At 34.9% G+C, this 17,522-nt stretch overlaps 1 long non-coding RNA gene across 1 annotated transcript; it reads left to right on the forward strand.

Moving 5' to 3' along the window:
* The first annotated feature begins 3,792 nt into the window (after positions 1–3,792).
* On the forward strand, positions 3,793–7,769 carry LOC139984844 (uncharacterized). The gene is made up of 2 exons (XR_011799206.1): positions 3,793–4,317; positions 5,400–7,769. It is a non-coding gene; the product is annotated as an uncharacterized lncRNA (long non-coding RNA).
* The last annotated feature ends 9,753 nt before the right edge of the window (positions 7,770–17,522 follow it).

A 17,522-nucleotide genomic window follows, 5' to 3' on the forward strand; every position in this document is an offset into this window, starting at 1 on the left:
ATTTTCTCGTTTTTTACCAATTTCTGTTATAATAACGGAAATACCTAGCTTAATCTGTCTCACAACCTACGCAAATCGAATATTGCCAGTAGGACTGAGGCATAATTTAACTTTTAATACAGATACCATAGCAACCGGGTAAGTTGATATAACCCATGTACACAGTTATACAACTAAAGCCAAAATACGTACTGAATATAATCCATACACGTATACTGTTATATAAAACTAGCAGTCCAAGTTGAAAACTGTTGAACTTGTGTTGTTTTCATTCGGTGAATATCTCATAAGTTCTCATTTCAGATTCAAATACTGTCTTTAGTAATAGTCAACTGGGTATGTACAAAGAGAGAGAGAGGTGGAGATAGGTGGAGAGAGAGAGAAGTGAAATCACTAATCCCCTGTTATCGTATTTAGTACGTATAGTTGTACTAATGCTATTCCAGCATAGTTTACGATGCTCATTATTTTGTACTCTTCTGCTTCAGTGCATTTTTGGACATCTGGTATAGAGCCTATAACTAAGATTAATGAACCCTATATACAGTCACGGCCAGAGCTTGTTGATTGAACTCATTAAATGGCAAATTGAACTTGAACTTTTTCTGTTGCTGTTGTACTCGTACAATTTTAGAATAAAGGTGAACTTGTGGTCAGAGGTCGGCCTTCTCTGATAAGTTGGACAAAGTACACTTCATTTGGCTACTTTCTAAATCTTTGACTGATAAAATAATCAGTGACGTATATGTAGCCAGCGTGTCCAATGGGACTTCTGTTTCAGCTAGACTTCTGTTTTCTAGGGAGGGGGAGGGGGCGAAAGTTTCCATTTTGTTGGAGTGGGGCAGTTAAATACTTGTGGCCTAGGCTTCCCACCTCCCCCCCCCCCCCCCACTCGCTGTGTTAAAACATTGAACAAAATCTCATAACTATGCTAATTGGTGCTCTGATAAATTCTCGTTAAATTAAACGTACGGTTGTTCACTCATGAGAGCGTTTAAACGACAAATCGTTCTTGCGTGAACATGAGGTTTTACAATTCTGCGAGACTCGGACAACCAGGTCGAGATTGCAGATTGCACTAGCCTGCTCTGAACTGTAATTATTTTCAAGGAGAAGGAGTAGACAAACAGAACAGATTTCCTTGCGGCAACTTTATCGCAAATTGAAAAACCAAGAACCAAGCAGTGGCCATGAGGTTCATAGACATCCATTGATTATGGTCTGTAAAAGATGTCATCGTTAAAATAAGAAAAATTCCTAGTCTTGCAATATGAGTACAATGGCATGAGTACGACTATACAATTCCAATTAGGTAGAAGTACTAGTTCAAGGTTCCATGCTCGAGTAACGGTACTTAATGTTACATTATAGTATCTTTATTATGTATGTATGTATTTTAGATCCTCCTGCAAGCAGGAACTCGCGAAGAAGCCTCATTGGCTTATCAAAGCCGTAAGCTGACTGGAGTCAGTCTCTTACATTCATATTCAACGTCCATGATTATGAATTGTTAACTGTCAACGACTCTGGACGACATTCATTAATCTGGGAGGGACTCGAACCGGGACCTTATGATTGAAAGGCTACTAGACTTCACTAGACTACTAGACTACTAGGCTACTAGACTGTACTAGACTTTCAAAATTCCCTAAGTACCAGTACGATTACAAATCCACAACGGCGAGTACATATATATATTAAAATACGAATGTGAGAAAGGACTCAATATAAGTCTGGTTCGTAGTATTAATAAGCCCATCATGTATATACGTCATTAAATCTCCATCTTCCTCTAATGTTGCATATTACTATACTAATAAAAAAGAACAACAATTGCAGTAGAATTCAACTGACGTATATGTTGGCAATAATTCCAATAAACTCAGGAGAGAAGAATTAAAATTCATCAAGTTTTACTCGTAATTTAAAACGGAAACACATTTACTCATTTAGAAAGAAAATGTTGATTAACTTTGAAAAAGCATGGCATAATAACAAAATGATTTGGCATAAATTATTGATTAAACTCTCAACGGATCGAGAACTTTATTTTGATGATACTTATGAACTTCTCGTTTTTTAAGTTATTCCCTATGGGATAACTTTCAGAAATGGTAAGTGGGAGAGAAAAAAAAAATGTAATTTAGCAAAAAGTAGAGTAGAAAAGTGGGCTCTGGCGACTTAAAAGAAAATCCTCCATTTGAGATATGATTGAGAGCGACTAAGAAAGAAAAGAGAAAAAGCAAAGAGACATGAATTTTTGTTTAAATACCTACACTCAGAACATGGAAGGACAAACCCCGTGTCTATCGTACTGATAAAGTGCCTACATATACAGATATTGTACATCAATTAACATCTACACGATGTTCGTGAACTGGACGAATAAAGAAAATCAAAGTTTATAATGAATCAGTTGTAAACAGCGGCATTAGATCACTGCAGACGTCTACCGTAACCAGCAGAACTTTTAGTTAGAGAGCCCTCACCCCTTCCCCTGCTCCCTCCCGCCCACCTCTGTTTCCTTATTGTTTCCTTGCAACACATGTTGCCCTAACCGTATCTTTCATTGCAGTCTTCAATCTCTTGCCCTTTGAAGTTTGACTCTGAAGATGATCTTGCCAGAATCGATATGCAAGACTACGTTATGTAACCTTTATATGTTTACCCTACCCAGGTCGTCCGAGCGTTTCTGTTTTTTTCTCTTTGAAATAAATTAGTGTGTATACGCTGAGTGTCCGATCACGGTATAACTTTGCAGACCTTAAATCAGAAGCTGTTTGCGTTGATGTACTTCCAAAACTGACCTAGTATTATTAGTCAAAGGTAAGACATTCCCTTGTTTCATCAAAAGGGGGATACGCTTAACATCATACCTTAACAATTCTAAGGGAAATATTCTCGGCGAAAGAGCAGACAAAGAAAAGAAAATGGAAAGTGAATGATTCCCAGAATTCCCTTCGTAGTACCACTGGACTGCTACTTTCGTTAACCATGCAGTGCAGAACAAGGAGCTGAGTTTGCAACAGAAAAGTCGTTCAAATTCCCACCGTAGTATTTATTTACAGACTCTGGGTGAGTTACCACATGATGAATGCGAATCTTTAATACCGGATGACCAATATGTTTCACTGAAACTCCCGAGTGATCAATCAATCTAGTTATATATATATATATATATATATATTTATCTATAGGCCTATGCTTGCACCCGATACACACAGAGAACACAGTTACTACTGTAAATTTTAAAGTTTAGTACCACAGTAATCCTATTACTGTAATCCTTATAGCACATGCTACCGATTTATCAGATTTGTCAACGCGCTCCAGTTTTACTGTGGTACAAAACTTTAAGATTTACAGTAGTTACTGTAATCTCTGTGTGAATCGGCTGATGCTTGGGTTCTTTGTACTTAGCTTTCCTTTATTTTTGCCCTTGAAGTTGCCATTATTAGTAGACAGTTCTTCCAAAACTTTTTTTCTTCTTTTGATATATACTTTTCATGACTTGGTATATTATCTTTGAAGTTTCAAACTCTCATTAACAATGCTGAAAGGATAACTATTCGTCGACGATATTACCAAGCAGAGATTGAAGTAAAAAATATTGACGTATTGAATATGACCTTCATGTGGTAGTATGCTCTTTGTATTTGTGCACAATGAAATAACAGTTTAGACTGTCTTGATTACTCTGAGTAGGTGTTCATCTATTCTAGACAAATCTATCAACCGATTGTGGGCAAAGACGCTATCCATATCTTTGAAGCGCCAATATATATATATATATATATATACTCTCTTAAAATGTTAGACTGAAGAATTCAGTCTTCTTTGAGACTGAAATTTTTTTCAGTGTTATACACTGAGTTTAGACTGAGAAACACTCTACTTAGACTGTATTATCAGTTACACCGTTCAGTCGCTGTTTTGGACTGACTTTATTAACCAATCAGCTAATCACATGTGGCATGTCATCTTACCATTTTCAGTCTCTGTATTCCACTGAAAAATGTATCCAATCAGAGAAAAGAAATGCGCCTACGTCATCCGAAAACTTGCAAATACGCTGCACAAAAATAAGTGTGACAACGAGCGCTACAACTTGTGTACATATATACTACTATATTCTTCGCTTAGCCAGGTACTCGCTGTACTGTACGTACGCACGCCGTACACACAGCTAGGCATGAACGAGACAGACGACCGTATGTCTAAGCTAGAGTAAAGGTTATAAATTAGCAATGGCTGAGTCTTTAAGAACTTTTCTTACAAATAAAGGTTTCCACGAAGAAGTGATAACAGTGTTCGAGGGTATGTATGTATGTTTTTTGTTGTTTTCCAATTAATACAGAATAAAAGCTTGGCAGTTCGTAACGTTAGTTATTCTAGGCTTGTGCGCGAGGTAGGCCTAGCAAGGCTGTACTATAGCAAATAGGGCCTAGGCCTAGGCTGTTGTTATAATTGGTGGGGCCTATTAACACGATCGTCGGGCGAATAAGCACGCCGGTCCTGCATATGTACCCGATCGTCGGGCAAATCAGCCCGCCTGTCCTGCATATGAACCCAATCGTCGGGCGAATAAGCACGCTTGTCAGGACTGCAATATGTACTCGATCGTCCCAAATGAATCTAGGCTAGGTTAACCTCATAACAAATACTTGAACATAATAATGCTCAAGAAATTGCAAAACACAGTACTATTATGCATAGATTGTAAGCACCCTTAATTATTTGAAAAAATGTAGTGACTTCTACAGCCATTACAGCATGAAGCTAACACGATTCTGTTAAACCATTACCATTGTATTTAAATCATGTGGAAACTGGAAAAAAATTGGTATGCTTTTGTTATTTTATTAAACATATAGTGGGCCATCAGTCTTTATTATAAGATTTTACAGTAATATTACCATTCACTAATGTTATGAAATCAGTTTCTTTTACAAGCAGATAGACATATTAGTGAAATCAGTAGGCTAAAATGTAAATCATATTCCTTGTTCACTGGTTTTCTATGCTGATGTAATGGAATCAGGAGATGTCATGAACAATTTATCCTTAAAAAGAGAAATTTCTGAAAACAACTAACAACAAACCTTGCTTGGTAACCATGTACCTGCCAAAATCAACATGATAACCCATAAATGTTAGGTTGAATTTGAATCCACCTTCACATAACACATCTCACCCGCCATGGATGACATATTGCTGCCTATCGTGAATTGATATATCTCCTTTGTACAATGCCAGTCATGTTCTTGTTTCTCCATTCTCTCCTAAATATTATTCTAGTCTAGTCTCTCTACCTCTCAACATATCTTTTTTTAAGAATGTTTTGATTTATACCATATTGCTTGTCCTTTATCACATTTATTTTTATCTTCACCAAACAGGAGGGCACAGATATTGAGAGTGCAGCACAGGGCAGACAAGGACAATATTGACAGCCTTTCATCCTATCTCTCGGACCAGAATTGAACCCCAAACAATTCTTCATTGTGGCAGATAAACTGGCCATTCCAGCTGGGACAGAGGCGTAGAACATACATTTAACATAGACTATGCTCCCCCTCTACAACACTAGTTTTGTGAGTTCCATGCTTCCATGGTGTATGGAATTTTGCAACCAACAGAAGTGAAGTCTCTCGTCCGTATCCATGCCACATCTATAAGGGCAGCCAGCATGGAGTTACTTCAAGGAGTGAATGTTACTTTTTTATTGCTCTGTAGTCCAGAACCACGTGTGTCAGCATGGAGTAGCTTTAAAAGGGTGTGAAGACTCGCGCAAAAAGAACGTCTAATGCCGGTAATCTGACCTAGTTTCGAATGAGGTGTAACAGAAGTGTTAGACACTGCCATCGATCCCAGAAAATACAAACACAGCTTGCTACCGTCGGTAATTAGACACTAGTGTACAGTCAGTACATACAGCTACGGTCAATACCCACATTACAGTGTATGAACGATACAGCGATGAACATCTCAGGTCCAGCTAAAGATATCAAGGTATCACGTTTCATTACTGTCTGTCTTTTTTAGCGACACGAACAAACATCACTTGCAAGCAACAGAAAGTTAACTTTTTCAGATGGCTGCATGCTGTTTGGGACAAATCTTCAATGCCTTTAAGGAGTAACTAACACATACCCTAAAACGTTAAATTGATTACCCGGAGTTTACAAACAGTTTTATATGAATAGGGAGGGCTCCAGAAATAAATATTTAATTGATTTTTGGTTTTTAAAAATGTTTTTTAATGATACTGATCTAATTATGAATGTAATTAAACAAACACCTAGTTGCCAAAAAAACTTTGTTGTATGATTTTTCGAGCATGTTATTTTAATGTTTACTTTAATGTTCCTACATTTCACTGCACTCACTATGTTGAAGGTTTATTTAATTAAGCAATTAATTAAGCTAATATTATTTATTGTGCACAATATTCCATAATTTGTTCCATGAAAAGCAAGTAACCTGATTATTATAAAGTCAGTAACTGTAGAAAATTCCATTTGAGAATATCCTTTCCTCATTATTCCCCCCCCCCCCCATTTTTTTTAAATTTTAGTGATGTAATGAGTCAAAACTGTTTTCAATTTTTTAGTCGACTCTCGAGTGACATTTCTTTTTCAGCTAGAGGCCGACATTAAAGGATTCACGTGAGATAATTTATAAAACTTTAAAATTTGATTGAAATCCCAATCAAAATCACTATATATGATTACTATCAGAAAGTTAAGAAATAATTGAGGGTGGTATAATAGTCACATGTACTGTTTTTGCATACAAATTTGCTTTATATGAATGCCATATCATGAAATCGTGAATGCAGTATATAATAGTTCATGTTTATCTAATAGCCATTATGAAGTTTGTGCCATTCTGTTAACTGCTTGTAATATGTTGTTTTGTGTGTGCTGGATAATGACTTTCAGCAATCGCCAATCTATATCATTGAAACACAAAGTATTAAATGTTCACCGCACTGATATATAGTTTGACCATTCCTAATATTTTATAAATAACCTGCTGAAAATTTGTCATATGTTTTCCCCATTTTGAAATCATTCTAAGAAAATTGTTGCTACTATACATTAATGATTCACAACTGGAAGAAAGGCAATGTACCAGATCCATTGTACTATGGTCGTGTTTCCATCATATCCCTTTTGTAAAGGCAGGATCGTATAGTTACTATATCCTTTACAGTGGAAAATTTAAAGTTCAGTGAGATCGGGAGATGGGATCAGCTGGGTATATAACCACTCAATTTACAGCTGTGTTGTCAATGAATTCCAGGGTATTACCACCTGGTGGTGACATACAAAGAATTTAAAGTGCTTTCTGTTACAGTGGTGTTGCCAGACATTTGAATCTTGGTTGGTGATATGTCTATTTGTGAATTCCTTCTCGGGGGAGGGGTTCCCCAGGCCACCCATTGGCGACACCACTGATCTGTTCTCAGCTCACCTAATCCTTTCCAAAAAAATTAAAGAACATTTTAGATCCAGGCCCAATTCAAGCAGAAATTTGACAGATTAATATTGAACTGAAAATATGTCACTGTTATGTAAAGTATCTTTATAATTTGAACGTTTGTTGCAAAGATAACATGTTTTGTTGAACATCCCTCAGAATATTGTAGTTTTGATTTCTGTTTTTTTTTTAATATATTAAAAATTATATAAGAATATATAAGTGGGTTAGTGGGAATAAAATTACTGTTCGGTGGATATTGACAATTATATTTCTTGATGGAATACCATTTTTAATGTACTTTGTGTGTGACTGTCACAATGATTTTCTGGTCTTTATAGCCTAACATGATTGGATGTGAAGGTGAAGTCACTCCATGAAGTAGCACCTTTCAGTAAATTCCCCTGCATTAACAGATCATTGAATGTTGTCTTGATGACCTTAACTGCATCTTTATTGAAGAATTCCAGCACTTAGCCAACACGGAGGATCTATAGAAAAGCTTGTTCAATCCAGAATTTGCAATTTATAAAATTGACAGTATAGCTGTGATGTGTAATAATTCAGTCTAAAGGACCGACTGTTCAGTCTGATATCAGTCTTATAGACTGAAAGTATTCAATCTTATTAAGACTGGTGCTGCAATAAATCAGTCTAAACTGCTGACTGTTCAGTCTAAAGTGGTTTGATTTTCAGTCTATTAGACTGAAGAGTATTTAGTCTAATTAAGACTGACCTTCAGTCTTTACATTTCAGACTGGAATTCAGTCTAAGTAGTCTGATCCCTTATCCCATCCATCATTAGACTGAAATTTCAGTCGATTAGACTGAAATTTCAGTCTCTCATTTTAAGAGAGTATATATATATATATATATATATATATATATATATATATATATATCAGGGTAAAGGAAACTGTATAAATATAAATATATATATATATATATATATATATATATATATATATATATATATATATATATATATATATATATATATATATATATATATATATATATATAAATATATATACACTTTTTAACCGTGCTTGGCATTTTTAACTGTAGATATTGAACAACCATTGGGAACAGATCTCATGAATATTTATGATCATCACACGGTTGTCAGGGTAAAGGAAACTGTATGAAATAATACCTCAAGGTGACGAAATAACGTGACAAGCGAAATTAATTCCTTTGACAGATGATAATGACAAAAGCTGTCAAAGTGATACTCCGCTACATTAACGATATTTTAATATGGCTTGATTTTCATGAAAACGGTGTCACAGGCGCAGACAGAACACCACATGACACCAAACGATTTTATCTTTTCACGCTAACGTTCTCTCAATAATGTGTCCACAGACACGGAACATAAGTTGATGTCAACAACATAAAAAATATTTACCAAAATAAAACGAAAACTCAAGAAAATGATGACAATGAATCTATTAAATTACGAATCTACATGAAACTCGCCCAGGTTGAAATGTTATCATTCAATAAAGAAAAAATGACTGAAAATATATTTTAATGTTTTTCTTTGAAACTTATAAATGACATACAAAACAAGCCTATTAAACTATTATAGTAATAATTTCTTAAAGCAACGGAATATGAAAAGCTATGTTATATTTCATTATCAAGTACCGGTGATTTAGCTAAATAATATAGACCATGTCAAAAGTCTATTATGGGAATGCCTCGACTTTTGTGATCTGTTCAAATTACGCTGCTCTTTAGTTAAGGGGGAAGGGTTCTAAACTTACGTTTCCACGCGGACCAGAGGGAAGTGTATTGGTTGGAACAAAGGGCCAGAGAGCACCGACAAGCTTAGTATACCTAAGATCTAGCTATGTAAACGGTAGGGCCGTTGATGAGCTCAAGCTTAAGGGACCAATTTTGTTTAAAGAAAGAAATTGAGCTAGCCGTTTAAAATTCTTTCGACTGTTGGATTCTGCCAAGAATTTCTTTTAGAGCATTGCTCACACTGTCTGAAAATATATACGTTACTCATGACATGGACGGAAATAATGTCGAGGGCACTGCATCTATAGTGTGGAGATATTCATACAGCGTACATATACCTATTATAATGTGCCGCGTTTGACGCAAGTCTGTACGCAATCTGCATACTGGACAATAGCAGATAGAAACTGTTTTAAAGGGATATTCCAATGTCTGAGGCGAACTTGCTGGAACTTTCTTCATCTTTACGATGGTTCTTATAAGAACCATAACCGCATTCTGTATGGTGAGGATATGGATTTTATATGAATTATATATAAATAGGGACAATATATTGAAAGGGGAGTGTGGGGGAGGGGGGGGGTTGCAACTACTATTGCAGCGAATGTCCCTTTAAGGTTGACCCTATACTAAGAGTGTACCAATTTGTAATGAACTGTTGTCTCAGTTACCTTAACTTTCATCGCCATGTTGGAACAGACATATCCTTAGGTAATTCCGGTTCTTCTATCAGGTTTACGTCATTAATAACCGCCTTGCATTCATGTAACACGCTTTTTCGATTAAATTTGTTTCATTAAAATTTGTCTCAAAAATATTTGTCAAGAAAAGTGAGAAGCATCTTTGAATTATTATTTAAATAAAATGAGCTAACGTACAATTATTTGTATAGTTACTCCAATGCATAAAGCGTCTAGACAGATGTCGCTCTATATACGAAACCGCTATTGCAATATTTCTTCCTTTCATGCAAAGTCGACCATTGGGCATGATTAACTTAAATAGAATAGTCCAGGTCAAAATTAATTTTTGATATACTACCAAAAGTGAACTTGAAGCAAACAGGTGTGATGTCATAGTTGCACACTGACAAATAATGTTTTGTTTTTCTTTAATTTTTCAGTCTATTGATTTGACCTTGGATTGGATAGGGTTACTATAGTTTGTCTAAAGGGGATGTGAAGTTTATAAAATACCAATACCCATGGTACATTCACATTATGGATGCATCCAATTGTAGAGTAGAAAATTAGACGTAAATTTGAAAGGAAAACAAAAAAATTATTTATCAGTGTGCAACAATGACGTCACACCTGTTTGCTCCAAGTTCACTTTTGGTACGAAAGCAGGCAACATCAACTGTCAATATCTCAAAGACTTTACATAGGAACTGAATGCAAATTTCACCAGAATGCTTAGATTATGCTCCTCTTTAACATAACAAAATGAAATTTGACCTGGACTATTCTATTAAAACATAAGATAGAATGCAGCAACAGTAATGCCAATATATAACAGAATAACTTGTGCAAACACACAGACCTTCATACTCCAATCAAATGATTTGTGTAACGAACCTTCCGGTGGTTGTTTCGATCAATTTGCCTGTTGTGATTACAGGTTACATAAGCCATTATACGAAATGCCAAGGTTAGTTTTGACAAAATGGGACCCTTTTGGCGTTCCATATACTCATAAATCTAAAACTACGTCACAAACAGTTTGAAAAGCGCATACACCAATACACTCACGTGAGCTTGCAATACTTGTATAAGATTAATTTACAACTTACAGCAAAATTCTATATTCCAAAGAAAGAAAGAAATCAAATCTTCTGAGATGACATTTCAAAAAGAGTAAAATGTTGCAAGAAAGAAGGCAGAAAAAGTGAGATTAAGAGCGTGTTTACGTTGGATGTGTAGATGTTATACAAACCTGCGTTATTATTATTTTTTTTTATCAAAATCGACTGAATAGTTTGACCAAACAGATTATTATTAAATACCATTTAATGAATCAACGGGATTGCCCTATTTTAATTACTTCCAGTCAACGGGTTTGTTTAAAGCGTATTAACATTTAATTCGTCATACAGATATATGAATTAAAAATTTGAAATATCTGAAAAATTGTGGATTATTTTTTCAAATACTGTCTAATATTTAATTTTGGATAATATTTCAGATATTTAAAACTTTGCGGCGATATTTTTGGAGAACATTTCTGCAATTATTTGTCGACATCTGAAAGGCAATTGATTAATGTTATACGTCTTTTAGATATCTGAAAAATAATTTTAGATATCTGACATGAATTTTGGACTATAAATGATGTTATAACGGTTTACCTAATATATCGTTCTGAAGTATAAATAACACGAAATAAAACACCAACTCAAAGACGGGAAGAGGACGTAATATTTCTGCGCGGAACAATTTTCCAAATGTTTTGAGATAATCAAAATAAATCTACGTTAAAACCAGAGGTAGGCAGCAAGAAAACGAAATTATACAAGGAAGCACAAACTCGCCAAACTCGGGGCTTGGGGCAAATTCTGTCCAGACTACCTTCTTTTTCATCAATTTAAGAATATTAATAAAACAAAGAAAAACGAGGACAATACGGCCTCTTGCATCATTCACATCTAAGGAAGCTAAGGTCATTGGCATTCGGTCATGTTGACATTGTTCTAACATTTATCAGAGGTATAGTGACATAAATACAGACGTTTATTGGATATTTGAAAAGAGAATGAGATTAAAGAATTGTTATTGTCAGCCCATGGCAAGACTCTGGAGATCTGATCAAGAAAAAAGGAAGCCATTGACGATTGAAAAGTCCTATAAATTTCGTATGTTGTCATTAGACTTAAAGGAATAGTCCAGTTGAACATTTATTTTATGCCTCTTTAAAGAGGAAGAAAGCCGGGCTATATTCTAAGAATTCTGGTGAAATTTGAGTTCAATTATCTGATGTTTTGGCTAAGAGAGGTATATAACCTTCATGGCACTTGCCTGTGAAGTACAGCTAGACTCTAGTAATTTGGTACGTAAAAAGTATGGTTCAGGGGGCACGGTTTGACTCCATCGTAAACTTTTTGACAGTGTTATCTTACATTTTTTCATCCTTGTACTTTGTAAACTTATTTTCTACCGCGTCCCTGCGAACGTGCATGGACTAGACTAAAAAATTTCTTGAAGAAAGGTGACATCAACAAAATGTCATGTAAGTTTCAAGGTCTTTTATATCTATACCGCAAAAAAAAAACCCATTGGTATCTAGAATACCCAGAAAACAGCAATAACAATAAATAAACAAATAAACGAACAATAAATGATGTGTAAATTAATAAATATAAAGAGGAAGGAAGAACGTAAGATATGGTAGGATATTTCGGAAATACCGAATTGCTGCTGCGATTCCAAATAGAGTTATTCAGTCCTAACCTCCTTTCTGTGACTGATGTGCATAATTTATTCAAGTTGGAAGATTTGGACTCCTGGCATTTTTTAGAGCGTATACTACCCCTTTAGTCAGTTTATCGTTGTTCATCGAGCTAAAAATGACAACCTTGGATACTCCTTTAAGGTTCCCAGATTTTCTAACCCCTGTAGACAGGTAAACTTATTGATGTCTAAAGTCATCTGAGAATCTATGTAGGACTGTACCGTCCCTCCAAGCATTCCCCCCAAAAAGCCTTGGCTTAGATCGATCACTACGTAGTCATGTTACAAAGATTGCATAGATTTCAGCTATACACTTCATTCTCACCCTATACTACTGTCAAATTTGATATTTTTGACCATGAAGAAGCTATTCATTTGATGACAGAGGATGAAGAAGTGAAACGTGATGGTCCATCGATGTCCAAATATTAAGAAAACAACCTCAGACAAGGGACACCCCCTTTTTTTTTACTTTAACCATATCGCGAATATCGATGTCAAAGAAAGAAACTTTAAACATGACGTTAGAGATAGATGACCACAAAAAAAAAAAATTAAGTTCGATGCCTTTTCTATATCAAATATTGTCGATTCCATTATTACCTAGGCAGTACATTTTGATTGGGCATAGCACTACAATTATAAATGAATAGGTTACACCCGTGTACAGTATCAATCCTGGTCCATCAAGTATGAGTTGAATACAAACCCATATTAGGAATGCATTGAGCTAGTGAGATGCCAAGGGTTGGGTAATCTTAGCTTTAGGCAAATATGTCACCAAAACAGAACTAATATTGTTCGATACAGGTGACAAACGCCTACAGTGGCGTAACGACCTTCCTTACCTGTTTCGAACCTCTGGGCATACAATCAGTGTCTATAGCCTAGTGGTTAGTGTGTCCACATATAAAGCGGGAGGCCCGGGTTCGAATCCCGGTGGAGGCTGGAAGGTTTTTTCACTGTTCTGGATTTTCAAACTCACTACAATGTATATATGTACATATATATATATATATGTATGTATATGTATATCTACATCTATATCTATATCCATATCTATATCTATATTAATATATATCATCACGATTGTTTATTAATAACCATGTTACTGTTGGATCATTGGTGCCTTATTGTTTAGCATTTTTGTTCAATATTAGACGACTCGTTTCATTAACAACAACAAAATGAGAGGAAGTAAGAACTTTGTATCATTGTCAATTTTATAAATTGATTTCAGATTCATTCGTTTGTAAATTATATCACCGATATTATGTTATAATATGGAAATAACAAAATACCATAGTTCGAGGTCACGTTAATTTTTTTATCATCTTTCAAAACAAAACATTAACAGACAAAAATGTTGAGAATCGAAGAAAAAAAGGCGATATTTATCTAAAATATTATAGCTACACAGAGTTTACGTACACGTATAAGATTGAGAAGTTCACCTGTTTGCTTAAGGGTTTTATTTTTGTTACCATTTATATGTTAACGTTACGGTACGTGTCGGTTCGAAAGAAATTTGATCAAAAAAGAGAATAATGCCATGACGTTATGTTTTGTGACAAAAATTCTATCTTGGAGAGCATCTTTAATTGTGCTGCTAATTACAAGTGGGTTTGTTTGTATCATTGAAATGTCACAAGTTCAAGCGACACGGAAGACACGATGTCGCGCCACATTATGCTGTTGCTTGTGATGTATTTACATTTATTATAACGCCGTGGCTGTATATGCGTAGTCCGAAGAACAAATACCAAACACAATCAGTAAGAGTAAACAACATTGCTAGATCATAAACCATGGTGAGTATGGTTTGGTAAAGGGGTGGGTTGTCGTAAAAGGCGATGAGGGTGAGGGGACAATAAGGGACGTTACGCAATGGTGTACATTTGCATCGGTAAATGATATCTACTGCCTGATTCTCAGACTGACAGGGGGTGGGGGAGGGGGGGTTGTCGTTATCCAACCTTTTCACATTTGAAAGAGGTCAATTGGAAATCAGAAAGTTACGACCCGACTGTGAACGTCACAACCGTAAAACCAAACATTGTCATCTCAACAAAATGTACGCTAACGTATAACGTTTGTGAGTTTGTGAAAAAAAAAAGAATTATAAAAAAAACTGTGTCGAACAAATTACACTCTTTTAATGCAAAGGAACAGAGTTACTGTATCGAATTGATCATTTCTAGATGAAGTTCGCAGCCTTTGTAGAATATATCTCACAGAATATATTTATGTTTTTTTTTCTTTTTCATAGTGTTATAATAATTCCGCAGTACATATTCATGATTCCAAGAAAGCACGTACCGCAGAAATCAAATACACAGCCAGCCTTTGTCAACTTGCCACTTCAGGTTGGGGTAAATCTTATATACCGAGTAAAAAATGAAATAAATTACTTTAGTTCTACCTTGTAAATTTAACCGTCCGTATATATTGCATATAGTTCCGCGTAATCTCACAGAAAGACAATACATATCTATACTTAATTTGTCAATCAAACTGAAACCACCCTAGCTTATCGAGCTGATTAAAGATGGAAGTATTAGCCTGTCGTGCAGGAGATATTTCCATTGCTTAAATATAATACCACTTCTTCGGTTTATTGACGTGATTTCGTTTTGATAAAAACCTTCAACCGCAGAAGATATAAGGCTTATATTAATGCATCCTCAGGTAACACACATTGAGGAGGTGGGGGGGGGGGTGAGGCGGAGATTACAAAAGAAGAGAGAATAAACAGAAAAGTAAGTAAGAAAAAAGAAAAGTTAAAAAGTTAAAAAAAAAAAACGGAGATTGAGGCGCTATTTCATTTCAGACATGATAAAACTCGTTATATTATAGACTAGCGGGTGGGTGGCACAACTGGACACGTCCGGTATTTCCCATTAGTACGATAATTTAACATTCATATCTTGAGCTATCACGTTACGATTATGAAGCAAATATTTAGGGATAAAAAATCGAAACATCGATATGATTTTGCAGTCATTATTTTGGTGAAATTACATAAAACATATATTGTTATATGTTTGTGCATGCATACATATAAATGTTACGTATAGCCTGATAAAATCTAATTAAGTATATAAAGGTGGTTCATCAATTCGATTTTCAGATGAAATAATCTCAATTGGAATATTTTTTCGAATTACTCTCAAATCCTAATCAATATTTTTATAACCTCTGAAATCCATTTGACCGATGTCTCTCGTACAGTAACTAAGTTTTGATGATTTGTTGTTTTATTGACCAATTAACGTTACCTCATTCTAATCAAATTAAGATTGATTGATATACCTAGATATATCACAACCAATTAGGTCACCTCTTTCGACGCATCACAACAAATGAATATAAACTTATGACGTCAAATTTGTTTTGGATTATATTTGTTTTGGTTATTCTATTTTTGGATGTCCTGAGGATAAAAATTTGTTTTTCATAATTTTTTTGAAAATTCTTGGAAATTCCTAATGGTAAGAAATGTACTTTCATTTAAGTTAGAATATATAAAGCAAAACCGTTCGATCTGTCATTTTGAACCAAAACAACAACAACAACATCTGAGGTTTAGCTGTCCAAAAAAACACAGGTTCATCTTTTTATTAGCCACAATGTATCTACGTCACAGACACGTGAATAAGACTATTATTATTATCGTCAGCATCTCATCAATTAATTCACCGCAAGAGTATTTTAAGTTATTATGTTTAATTACTCGGTCATAATAATTGATATTGTTTACAAAATTGGTATAAATTTGATCCAGAATCCAGTTTTGTGGAAATGAATGCTCATGGATCTCTTGCTCTGTAACATTAATTTTTTCGTTTTTTTCTTATTTTATTTTATCTATTTCTTTATCTGTTTCTTTAACTGTTTCGTTTCCCAACACCCCCCCCCCCCCACCTTTTCTCTAAAGTTGGTAAGGATTGTGTTTACACGTTTGGTTTATATAGTTTTAATAAATATTATTTCAAAGGTAAAAGTTGATCAAATGTGTCAACAAGGAAATAAAACAGCCCAAAAAAATATTCGAGAAGTATAACTGATAATATGGTAATATTAGCGTGTTACAGAAGCTATAACAAAAACAGTCAACAAAAGGCTAAATTTCAACGATCTCATAATATGAAAACTGGTTATGCGATACAGACGTCAAATGAACTTTTACGAGCAATGGAACAGCCCCCCCCCCCCGCCCGCCCCCATCGATTGAGCTTTTATGCTTTATTATGGATTTTTAATACTTTTTTTTAGTGAGCTTTGGATTAAAATGTTTGCGTAGGTATATGTCATGTAGGATAAGCAACACCATGACAACCGCCGTTGTAAAAATTTAAAAATAATTGTCACGGTGTGAGAGAGCGTTTTGATAAATGCGGTTTCAATTTTTACGATAGTATGCTGTTCTTGTACGTGTTAGTTTATGCTAGGCTTTCACGATATGTACGTGTACCATCAAAACAGGAAAAAAAACATAATATGTGAATATTATGTGTCAAGCAGTGAAGTCTTTCATATTTTTATTACTATATAACAATGAGAGTTATAGTTCAAAATCAGAGGGAAGAAATCAGAGAAAACAAAAGGAAATTAAAATAAATGAAAGAGATAGAATGTTTTACATTGTGAGTTAGTTATGTGTAGTGTGTCACATGAGTACATTACGTTCATTAGTTTGTATGGTTCAATTAACTGAGTATATTCATAAGTGGGTGTTGTCCATCTGAGTTCTAAATTAGAAGAGATCTAACTGCTAACTGAGAAGACACAAATTAAGATAACTATATTTTACAACCGCCATGCACGTTGATCGCTTTC

The sequence above is a fragment of the Apostichopus japonicus genome, chromosome 17 (assembly GCF_037975245.1).
Source record: "Apostichopus japonicus isolate 1M-3 chromosome 17, ASM3797524v1, whole genome shotgun sequence".
In the NCBI taxonomy this organism is placed as follows: domain Eukaryota; kingdom Metazoa; phylum Echinodermata; class Holothuroidea; order Aspidochirotida; family Stichopodidae; genus Apostichopus; species Apostichopus japonicus.